Below are 12,162 nucleotides of genomic sequence, written 5' to 3'. Positions count from 1 at the left end.
ACATACACCAAATATGTGGATCTTTACCCAAGGCATGAATGATAGCTGAAGGGCAAATTTCTATCCTCCAGTTCAGGCTCCTGGCATACCTGAGGAGCAATTTCTGGTCAGCTGACATTAGCAACCCTAGGAAATATATGGGAAATAGGACACCAGCACTGACTCCTAAACTGTTGTTATTTTGTCACTACTTGCAACCATTTTATTAACCACTCTGTGATTTTTATCTTTCCTTTATTTTTAGCATTTATTCTGTAGTTATATCTGCTGCTTTTTATTTAATTGCTTTTATTTTGCTATGTTATTGGGTGGTTCAGTTCATGAAAAAGAAAGGCAGGCTATTAAGCGTTCTTAATAAAAAAAATAATGCACATGCACACACCTCTAGGCTGCTTGTGCAGTCCAGGCTGCAGTAGAGACCACACATCCTCTGGGCTTAGATTATTTATCTCAATTTATGCAAATATTTATTGATTGTATAAAACAAGGGGACCCCTCATGGATATTAGAGGGACTATATATATATATATATATATATGTAAATTTTCTTAAAACAACTGAAGCTGTTCTTCAGTAAAGTTCATCTACAGCAAAAGGGTGGTTAGGTCACCCAATAATGCTGGTCATTTTCCTGTGTCTGGAGACAAACCACTTTATTGCATTACAGGTCTCCTTCACAAAATGTCTTTGGTAGTTTTAATCTAGGGTGCCAGGCTAACAATAAGTGTCATGAGTTAATTATTTGTTGCTCTTTTCCCCCTCTGTGTCCTTAAGGGCATTCTGAACCTCAGACCTATCCAGCTGGTGAGTCTGGCCCTTCTTACGGAACTTCAGAATGCAGAAGTACCTCCATCTGGTCTAAGTCACACTTATTGTGGTCTGGATGAGGCACCAAATCCTGTAGAAGTCTCACTTTAAAAAAATATATTAATACTGCCTCACTCCATGTGCCACCCTATCTTTTTTTTTTTGGACAGGGATCAGTGCCTTCCTCTTGTGCTGGGAGGAAAGGGGACTTCCTGTGATCATTCAGAAATTCTAATTCCTACCTTTTTGCACACTGGTCTCATGCTGACTCAGTCTTTATCAAACCAACTTCCCCCTTCCTTAGCCACCCCCCCCCACAACAGTCTCCTATAGCACTCGGGAATCGATGCAAGGCATTAATATGCCCTGATTTTGAAGTATTATTTTTGTCCCATTGTCTAGACAAAGTACAAGTTGTGAGCAGGAAATATTTACCATGCATCTTTGGATACATCACATGGGTACAGAATACAATATGAATAGAATCCTTCAACACTAGTCTCCATTTATACTTATAATGTATATTAGTAGTGATTTTTATATTTCACAGTTATGATCTGTTTATTATTTCAAGTGGGACCTGCAATGAAATGTTGCAGAGTGGAGCATGCCTCCTATTTAGTGTTCCAGCCAGCCATGCCTTTTTTTCAGAATACTCAATTCCCTTTCCACAGCCCAGCTTTCCTTCCCAACAATGGAGCACTTTGTGGCCATTGAGTGTGCTCAGTTCTCATTCTATTATTTGTTGTGGGGAGGTTGCTCACCACAGGGTTTTTTTATCCTATTTTTTCCTACTTCTTAAAACCCTGGGGGTTCCCTGAGCATGCTGAGAGCCCCTCTTGTTTCTCAGTAGCTGGATAGTTGTTATAGCTCAGCAGGAGAATTCTGTTAGTATATATGATTTAATTATAAAACAATCAAATGTTTAGATTTCTCACTAAGGCTGCAGTACAGAGCTGCAGCCTGCCAAGGAGCCCAGTTTGGCCCACAAGGCCATTTTCCCCAAACCATGCCCATCTGTCAATCAGCTGACATCACCTATTAGTCACCTGACACCATCACAATAGGTGGGTGGCCCACAGGTTAGGGCAAGATAAAGATCTGGCCCAAGAGGTTAAAAAGATTCCCCACGCCTGCTATGACGCCATACACATTTACTTGTTAGTTTAACTCAGGAGGACTCAATTCCAAGCAGTAGTGGCTTATGCACATTGAGACTGTTAGGATGGAAAGCAGGGAGACCAACAGTAGGTGGTGCCAGAGCCAATGGCAGGTGGAGCCAACTCATTTTACCTTTGTCCCTCTCCTCCCTGCTAAGTTCTACAAGGACAACACTGACACTAAGGAGGAGGAAGCAACACCATCCTCTGAACTGATTGTAAGTAAGTAGGCAACCAGGTGGGCTTGGAGGAATCAAGACTGATGTTACTTTAATGGACCCGCCTCCACTGCTTCCAAGTAAACATCTGTAAGACTGGGCTGCTTATATTATAATGGCCAAGCAATATGTCTAACAGCACAGTTCTAGTCATGTCCATTAAGAAGTAAATCCAGTTAAGTTCAGTGAAACTTACTCCTAGGTAGGGATGATTGATTGGATTTTTTTTTAAAGTCCTCATCAGCATTTTAATACAAGTTTCTCCTAATACACATTTTTGTATGCAATTTTTCCTAATTTACTCACCTTTGCCAAGCAATTTCTCTTAATACATTTATTTTCACTAATATATTCATTTTTATGCACACTGTACCCTAGCATATGCATCTTTGTACCCGCTACTTGACTGGAGAACTGCACTGCAAAATCTAAAGTGCAAATTTTGAAGGATTATTGTGTTTTGTTTGGCATATTGTTTCAGAAAGTGTGAATTATGTAAGTTTGCCTTTAAATGCAAACTGAATTGAATCCCTACTCCCAGGTAAATAAGTCTAAGTTTGTAGCCTAAACTACTTTCCTCATCATGCTGTGCAGAATACTTGAATCAATTTAGGTTAATGAAGTTAGCCCATATAATTGAACAGTGTGTCCTTAAAAGCCATTGTTTTCAGCCCGCCAGCCACCTAGAATCTGTAAGTTTTTCTTACTTAGGTTGGTAATAGCACATGCCTGCTCAGAAGTCAGTCCCATTAAATTCAATGTGACTTACTTCCAAGTAAGTGTGTATTTCCCAATCGGAAAGGGTGTGAGACGGGTGTATTTTATCACCCTATTTGTTTAGTATATATGCAGAACATATCATATGGAAAGTGGATTGGACCAAGATGAAGGAGGTGTGAAAACTGGAGGGAGAAATATGAATAATTTAAGATATGCAGACGATACCATACTACTAGCAGAAACCAGTGAGGATTTGAAACGAATGCTGATGAAAGTTAAAGAGGAAAGCACAAAAGCAGGACGACAGCTGAACGTCAAGAAGACTAAAGTAATACAACAGAATATTTATATAACTTTAAAATTGACAATGAGGACGTTGAACTTGTCAAGGATTATCAATACCTTGGCACAGTCATTAACCAAAATGGAGACAATAGGCAAGAAATCAGAAGAAGGCTAGGACTGGGGAGGGCAGCTATGAGAGAACTAGAAAAGGTCCTCAAATGCAAAGATGTATCACTAAACACCAAAGTCAGTATCATTCAGACCATGGTATTCCCGATTTCTATGTATAGATATGAAAGTTGGACAGTGAAAAAAACGGGTAAGAGAAAAATAATCTCATTTGAAATGTAGTGTTGGGGGAGAGCTTTGCGCATACCATGGACTGCAAAAGAGACAGATAGTTGGGTGTTAGAACAAATTAAACCAGAACTATTATTGGAAGCTAAAATGATGAAACTGAGGTTATCATACTTTGGATACATAATGAAAAGACATGATTCACTAGAAAATACAATAATGCTGGGAAACAACAGAAGGGAGTAGAAAAAGAGGAAGGCCAAACAAGAGATGGATTGATTCCATAAAGGAAGCCACAGACCTGAAGAGGGTGGTTTATAACTGATGCCAATGGAGGTTGCTGATTCATAGGGTCGCCATAAGTTGTAATTGACTTGAAGGCATATAACAACAAGAAGTGTGTATTTGTGTTTGGCTGGGAGGAATTGGATGTGGTGAACCCATGGATGAACTGGCAGGCTCCTCCAGCAGAACCCTTCATCCCAGCTGAGGCATGGTGCTGGTGGGACCCTGCTGGCTCTGCTGGGGGTCTGCCAGGGAAGCCCAGCTTGGCAGACAGAAAGATGGCAGAAGACTCTAAAATGGGATGTTCGGGGACCGTAGTGGAGGTGGAGCCAAGGGGAGAGGACTTCCACTATATCCAGCTCCCCTTCAGAGTACTTCCATGGGTCCTGATCTGGCCAAAATTTCCACCAGCAAAAAGGTTGGTGTAGGTAAAAAATTGCAATGCAGTCAATGGGGAGCTCTTACTCCCTAGTAGGAGTATTAGTTGAAGCCAGCTTTTATTTCCTGGTCCCTGTGCACAGCTCCTGACTGAGCTGGTGTTCAGCCAGCCTGGCAGCTCCTGAAAGGCAAATGGATGCTGTGATTCCTCCCACTGGCTCCTCCTCTGCCACCCCCCCAACTTGGATTGCTCCGCCCATTTTTTTCCATACCGATCAACCTAGCTCAGTATTGTCTAGTATCTACATTGACTGGCAGTGCTCTCCAGGGCTCCAGATAGGGGACATTCCCAGCCCTATCTGGAGATGCTAGGGATTGAACCTGGGATCTTCTGCACCGAAAGTTAAAATACAAATGTCTCAAAAATAACAGGATAGACAAACATCAAGAGCTGAAACAATTCAGTTACCATAAAAAGTCTGGTGGAAGAGGATGGTCTTCACCATCCACCAAAAAGAGGCAAGCAAAGTAGCCAAATATGCCTCTCTGGGAAGAATTTCCGAAGTCTTCATTGTGGAAAAGGCACGTACCCACCAACCAAACTTCTGATGACAGTACTATATGGAGTGGAGCTCACTCCAAAGATCTCAAGTGGTGGGCAGTAGCATATGAGAGAAAGCAGTACTTTAAATCAGTAGTCTTCTATCTTTTCAGACTTGGGACCAGTCTTAGATTCTGGAAACAGGGAACAACAGACCTGATGTGCATTAGAATGGTTAAACCTGGTTTCTGCTTCTCTCTATCTGTAAATTTTCTAAATAAAGTTTTTTGGGGGGGAGGGGGGTTGTTTGTTTTTTGCAATTATGTCATAAATCTTTAGTGTTCTGATCCCTCCTTTTCAGGAAGACCATTTTATCATTTCTGCTGGGTACCTCCATGTAAAATAATTTAGACTTTCAGAATATCTATTGTTGCAGCTAGCCCATCTGAACTGTGATGCTATTTCTGGAAGTTAGAACCTATGAGTCTGAAAGATCCTGACAGCTGGAAGCATGAAAGGAGCATCAAGAGAATATATTCCAATATCTTCATGCGTAAGCTTGTTCCATGACATAAAAGTACAAATTATTAAAAAACCTGAAACTTTGACCTTTGTTAGCTCTAGATCAACAAGGATGACTTGATTAGATTAGACTATTAGATTAGTAATTTACAGTGTGTTCAGCGAAGACATGGCTACAAAACGTATAACATTAAAACCAAAGTCAGAAGAATTATATCTTTATTTGTGCTGTTCTACACTTCACTTTCTGAACTGATGAGTATTTCATAGATTCTACCATGTTTCCTCACAAAATCAATCTAACTGTGCAGCAGTTGCAGGAAACAGATTGATGGTAGTTTGTTTCAGTAATTATTTGAAGGTAGCTTTTGGTTGATTTTAGCTAGCATCCTACAAAAAAATGTGCATATGCAGCTGGTGGTGGTGTTGAAGTTAACATGGCTGAATAAACAAACTGATTTTAAGCTGAATAGCAACTTGCCTATTTAGCCACGAGGATAGCTGCAAAATAGAAACTTCAACGATGATTTCTGGTGGCACATGTATATCTCCTCTCTCCACGTGCACACACTTTGTAGGATTGGACAGCTATGATTTTTTTAAAAAAACCTCTAGTGCCAAGCCTAGCACAACAAATATCCTCACTAAGAAAAATATATGCTAACAGAAGGCATATCTCTTTATATGCACCTTTGAAACAGTGCAAAGACCAGTTCACATGATATAATCCTGGTGTTTGATTATATACATGGCGGGGCACAGAAATTAATTTGGACTTGCACAAAGTTCATATCCCATGAAATAGAGTGGATGGATTGTATCAGCAGGGCCTATCCATATAAGCATTTAGGCACCCAGGCCCCAGTTTACGTTAAAAATTCTGTGCATGGTCAGGAATCATGCACAAGCCTGAAGCTTGTTCCTTTATTGCATATATAAGCTACACACTTAGGCTATGTAATTAGTCCTGATCAATACAGAATTTCAGTTACATTGATACAAGCTACATACATTTGTCAGTACGATCCATTAGTTTTATTCTTCTTAATGATGGCTTAACTTTAAGCTTTAATACATACTTTCATGCAAGGGGGGCTACTGCTTATGCAAAATGAGAGACTACTAGATGCAAAACCAGAATCCTGATACAGTACTGCATATTAAAAACTTTGTTGGAGGAACAGAATCAGTAGTGTGGCACCTATTTTATGGAACAGGCTTCTCACAGAACGACCATGAAGATGCTAATCAAGCATACTGACTCCTGTCCAGGTACTATGGAGTTGTCTTCTCACACAGCCTTCTTCTGCCAGCTACAGTAAGCAGGACTCCAGTTCCACTTCACAGCTCTGTATGCCTGCATTTTCTAGGAATGTGGTCTGCAGCACTAGGCAAGACCTGTTAAAGAAACAGGTGCTGTTTTCTGTGAATCATAAACTGACAATCCCTTAATCTCTCGTCAGATGCCATTTCAGTGCTAATAGTGGTGCACACTGTAGCATGTGCCTGTGCATCTCCCAGGCTACTTAGGCTGCAATCCAATATGTCCACTCAGAAGTAAACTCCATTAGGTTCAGTGGGACTTTTTCCCAGGTAAGTGTTATTGGATTGCAGCCTTACTGTTTTACAGTGCAATCCTATACATGTCTACTCAGAAGGAAGCCCAACTGAGTTCAATGCAGCCTACTCCCAGGTAAGCATATATAGGATTGCAGCCTTAGTTAATGTTTTGGTTAACAGAAGTACTAAGTATAATAAAACTGCTAATGGTGATGATAAAAATGTTACTGTTAATACTAAAATAAGATCTGCAGAAATATCATGTGTCACAGGAGTTAGCCACCAAAATAATTTTGGCTGCAGACTGAATAACCTATTTAGGGTGGTTTTATAGACTAGGGGTTCCCAAACAGTGGTGCGTGAGTTTCATCCAGGTGATCTATGGCATGTCTGTATTAAATATTCATACTGAATTTTAATTGCATATTATTGCTTTTATTTCTTATATTGTAGTTTATTGTATTAGTTTGAATTCTATGGAATGCAAATAGTAATACAGTAAAATATAATGTAAGACATAAAAGAAATAAAATACAATTAAAAATCATACTGCATCCAGCACAGTACATCACAATTGCTACAACAGGCAGAAAAATTAAGTGGTCCACCAAGATCATCAGCAATTTTCAAGTGGCCCATGGGGAAAAAAAGTTTGGGAACCATTGCTATAGACTTCAATGAGACTTTGCTGACAGTAGTCAAAGTAAGGCTCCATACTGGAGACAGCAATATGTGCATAAAACTGCCTCATCATTTGTCTGTGATGGCACAATCTAAGGCTGCAATGGTAATCACACTTAGCAGGCAGGGAGTAAGAACTATTAAATTCAATATGACTTACGTTTGGGGAGACAGGGTTAGGAGAATTGCACTGAAAGTATGTTATTCAAGACATGCCTAACTTACTATCAGTACAACTATAACTGCAGCAAGAAACTTGAGAGTCTAGTCTTAACTATGCTTATTCAGCAGCAAGCACCATTTATATCATTATACATCCACAAGAGCGGCTGTATACCATAGCCAGCATGGATTTTTCGCTTTCCATAATGTTAAATTGAAAATACCCCCTATGCCATTCTGATGCTTCCCATAAGTTCATTTCAAAACAAAACCTTACAAAACATATAGTCCTGAACTCAGAAACGCTTGCTTAACAACCCTCTAAATTTTCATGGCAATACACAAAAGAGTCAGAGAGAATTGAGAATTCAAAGAGTAAAAATAGAGAGAGAAAAACAGAGCCCTTTTGGACTTTTTTTCTGTCAGAGTTCTCATAATCTCTTGAAATTCATTAAAAATCAGCCATGTTCACAGAGTACCTGTAATCCTATTACTGACCTTGCCCCATACTCTGACCTTCATATTCTGCAGTTTAAAAGTAAAAAAAAATGCCTGGCTGATTTTTAATTAAAGAAATTTAGCATTGGGCATGCTCAGAACCAACTGTCAGTGTTCTAAAAGCCAGACTCACAACTGTTGGGCTTGGCTAATTGGGGCCACACCCACGCCAGGCATTTATTTCACTTTAGACAGTCATGGCTTCCTCCAAAGAATCCTGGGAAGTGTAATTTGTGAAGGGTGCTGAGAGGAGACTCCTATTCCCAGGACAGAGCTCCAGTGGCCAGAGTGGTTTAATAGTAAGTCGCTCTGACTGAAGCTCTGTGAGGGGAACAGGGCGTCTTCTAGCAACTCTCAGCACCCTTCACTAACTACACTTCCCAGGAGTCTTTGGGAAAAGCCATGATTGTCTAAAGTGAAATAAAGGTCTGGTGTGGATGTGGCCAGTGACAGCTTTGGTTTAAATTTGGACAGGAGGCTACATGTGCCTGCTGTAGAATAAAATGGTGGGGGGAAACGCTGAAAAATGATACTGTTCACAATGTTTTCCTTTTGGAAAGGAAAGGGGATTCCCCTCTGCCCAGTGCCCACCCACACAATCTCCTCTCCATTCCCTCCCCTCCCCTCCCTTCCTCTTCCTCCCCTCCCCTCCCCTCCCCTCGATCAGTTTCACCTATCCCAAGCATGATTGCACAGAAGTAAATCCCATTGAACTCAAAAAGCATGCAAATGATCAAACCTGCCCTCCCCTCCTCCTGCCTCCTATCCCCTCCACTTGCCCCCTCTCCCTCCCCCTCCCCCTCTCCTCCTTTTCCTTCTCCTACCTTTCCCACTCCTCCCCCCACAGTCAGTTTTGCCTATCTTAAGCATGATTGCGTGGAAGTAAATCCCACTGAACTGAATAAGCATGCAAATGATCAAACCTGCCCTCCCCCCTCCTCCTCCCTCCCATAACATCCCTTTTGCCCCTTCCCTTGCCCCTCCCACTCCAATCTCCTCTCCCCTTCCCCTCAGTCAGTTTTACCTATCCTAACCATGATTGCACAGGAGTAAATCCCACTGAACTCAATAAGCATGCAAATGATAAGGCCTGCCTTTCCTCTCCCTTCTTCCTCCCTTTTTCCTCCTTCCTCTTCCTGTCCACTCCAGCTCTCCCTCCCTCTTCTCCTCCCCCCCCGGTCAGTTTTACCTATCCAAAGCATGATTGCATGGGAGTAAATCCCACTGAACTCAATAAACATGCACATGATCAAACCTGCCTTCTCCCCTCCCTGCCTGCTCCTTTCTCCCTCCTCCCCTCCCCATCCCCCTGTGGTCAGCTTCACCTATCCTAAGCATGATTGCAGGGGAGTAAATCCTACTGAACTCAATAAGCATGCAAATGATCAGACCTGCCTTTCCCCTCCTTACTCTCTCCTCTCTCTTCCTTATCCCTCCTCCTTCCTCCTTCCAGCCCTCCCCTGCCCACTCCAGCCCTCCCTCCCTCTTTTCCTCCCCCCCCATCAGTGTTACCTATCCAAAGCATGGTTGTACGGGAGTAAATCCCACTCCACTCAATAAACATGCAGATGATCAAATTTGCTCTTCTCCCCTCCCCTCCTGCCTGCTCCCCTCCCTCTCCTATCCTCTGCCCTTCCTCCCCTACCAACCCCTGCCCTTCCTCCTCCTCCCCTCTCCCTTCTCTGTGGTCTGTTTCATCTATCCTAAGCATGATTGCAGGGGAATAAATCCCACTCAACTCAACAAGCATGTAAATGATCAATCCATTCTCAGCAAACTTGCACAGGATCCCATTTCTTACCTCCCGGATTAAAAAGCAGAGAAATTCACTAATAGGCAAAAAAGAACTTACCTATAGCCAACATATCTTTCTATCAAACTTTAAAAAGCAGGAAAATTGGGTAACAATTGTGAATGCATCAGGGGAGCAGGAGACCTGACCTCTCTGAGATATTGTACTGCCCTACAAATTTGTAAAAATGCAAACACAATTTGAGTTGGTCTTTCAGAGTCCAATCCACTTCCTGTGTAGCTTTGAAGAATTTGGTAATCTGTGCCTCTGAGCATATGATGAGTGGTGGCAACACTTGCAATCAGCCCAAATAACAGAAACAAGACATGTGCTGTGCTGATCTTGTTTTAGCAGGTAGGAAGCAACAGTATTAAGAAAGTTGATATAGTTCAGATAGTCACTTTAAATATGTTTGATTTACTTTCCAATTTTAGTGAAGTTTCCTATAGTAAATAATTTCTTTTGCTTCTGTTTCTGTGAATATGTGAAGTACAGCAACACTTTGCAAAATTAAAAAAAACCTCCAAAAACAATTGTGGAATCATGGCACTGATTATTCGGCAGAATAGTTTCCAATAGACATGAGGAGTGTCTCAGTTTGCACAAGATAAAACAGTGGGAGGTGAAATATATTCTAGCAACATTCTAGGTACGCTTTATGTTTTTAATTGACCATGCCCACCTTTCCTTAAGTGAAGTGGTTTAAGCATGAAAATGGAAATGGACTGCCTTCAAGTTGATTCTGACTTATGGCAACCCTATGAATAGGGTTTTCATAGTAAGCAGTATTCAGAGGTGGATTACCATTGCCTTCCTCTGAGGCTGGGAGGCAGTGACAGGCCCAAGGTCACCCAGTGAGCTTCATGGCTGTGTGGGGATTCGAACCCTGGTCTCCCAGGTCATAGTCCAACACTCTAAATACTATGCCACACTGGCTCTCTTGGTTTAAGCATAGCAGGCTGAAAACATTCATTTTGGGCAGGCCAAGTTTATTTTTTCCAACAGCTAGATTCATTGCTTAAGTACTAACATATTGTAATCAGTCTGACTTTACATCAAACTGCAGTTTCAGATTCAACTGTTAATACACCCAAAATAGAAATAGAACATAACCTCCAGTTTAAAACACAAAAGGCTGTCTTCAGCATCGCATGACACTGACAATAAAAAGACTTTGAAATTAATAAAAATAAATTTGACAAGATTTCTAGGATGAATAATGAGAGAAATATAATTTTCTAGGTTAGATTCTCTGTAAAAACAGAAGTAACACAGGAAAGAAGCAAAGCAAGAAGAACACCAACAAACATACAAAAATGTAATTCTCCATATTTGGAGATGGCAAGTGTTGACAACACTCACCACATGCTCAGAGACACGTTACCAAATTCTTCCAAGCTACACAGAAAGTGGATTGCACTGTGAAAGTCTAACCCAAATTGTGTTTGCATTTTGACAAATTTGTAGGGTAGTACAATATCTCAGAGAGGAGGTCAGGTCTCCTGCTCCCCTGGTGCATTCACTATAGCTGCCCAATTTTTCTGCTTTTTAAAGTTTGACAGAAATATCTGTTGGCTGTAGGTACGTTCTTAAACCATTTTTTTGCCTCTTATTGAATAACTATTTTTAGTAATTGCAGCCTTACTTCCATGTTTTATTGTTTTGGTGTCTTGTTATTTTGCAAAGGGTAGCCTTCCTGACACAAGACTATAAAGAGTCCTGCTGCATCAAACCAAAGACCCATCTAGTTCTGTTCTGACAGCGGTCAACCGGATGCATCTGAGGAGCCAGCAAACCTTAGTGCAAAAGCACTCTTCCCACTTGTGATTCCCAGCAACTGGTATACTGTATATAGACACACACTAATTTTAGTTTGGCATGCTGCTCCTAAACATATTTAATTAGAAGCACCTCTGCTTTCAGTAATATTTTATTTCAAGTAAGTAAGGAGTGCCATCTTGCAACATTTGCCCGTAGATTTATTGTCACCCACTCCGTTTTTATCTAGCTACATATCATACTCCAAATGAAGTGATACGGTTAGATGTTAAGAAAGGCACATTGCATATACTCAAAGGTACTTTCCCTCAGAGTGACCCTTCATTCTTCAGGGCTGAGGCCTGGCCTCGAAAACAGTACAGAGTTTCGATTTAAGCCAACTATTTTGGAACGGACCACACGTACTAAAGTGGGCGGGACTCCCTGCCTATTCAGATAGTGCTACTAATGTTCCTACCAGCCCAACAGCCTCCGTAG

The sequence above is a fragment of the Rhineura floridana genome, chromosome 2 (genome assembly GCF_030035675.1).
Source record: "Rhineura floridana isolate rRhiFlo1 chromosome 2, rRhiFlo1.hap2, whole genome shotgun sequence".
Classification (NCBI taxonomy): domain Eukaryota; kingdom Metazoa; phylum Chordata; class Lepidosauria; order Squamata; family Rhineuridae; genus Rhineura; species Rhineura floridana.
This window is presented reverse-complemented; position numbering follows the sequence as displayed.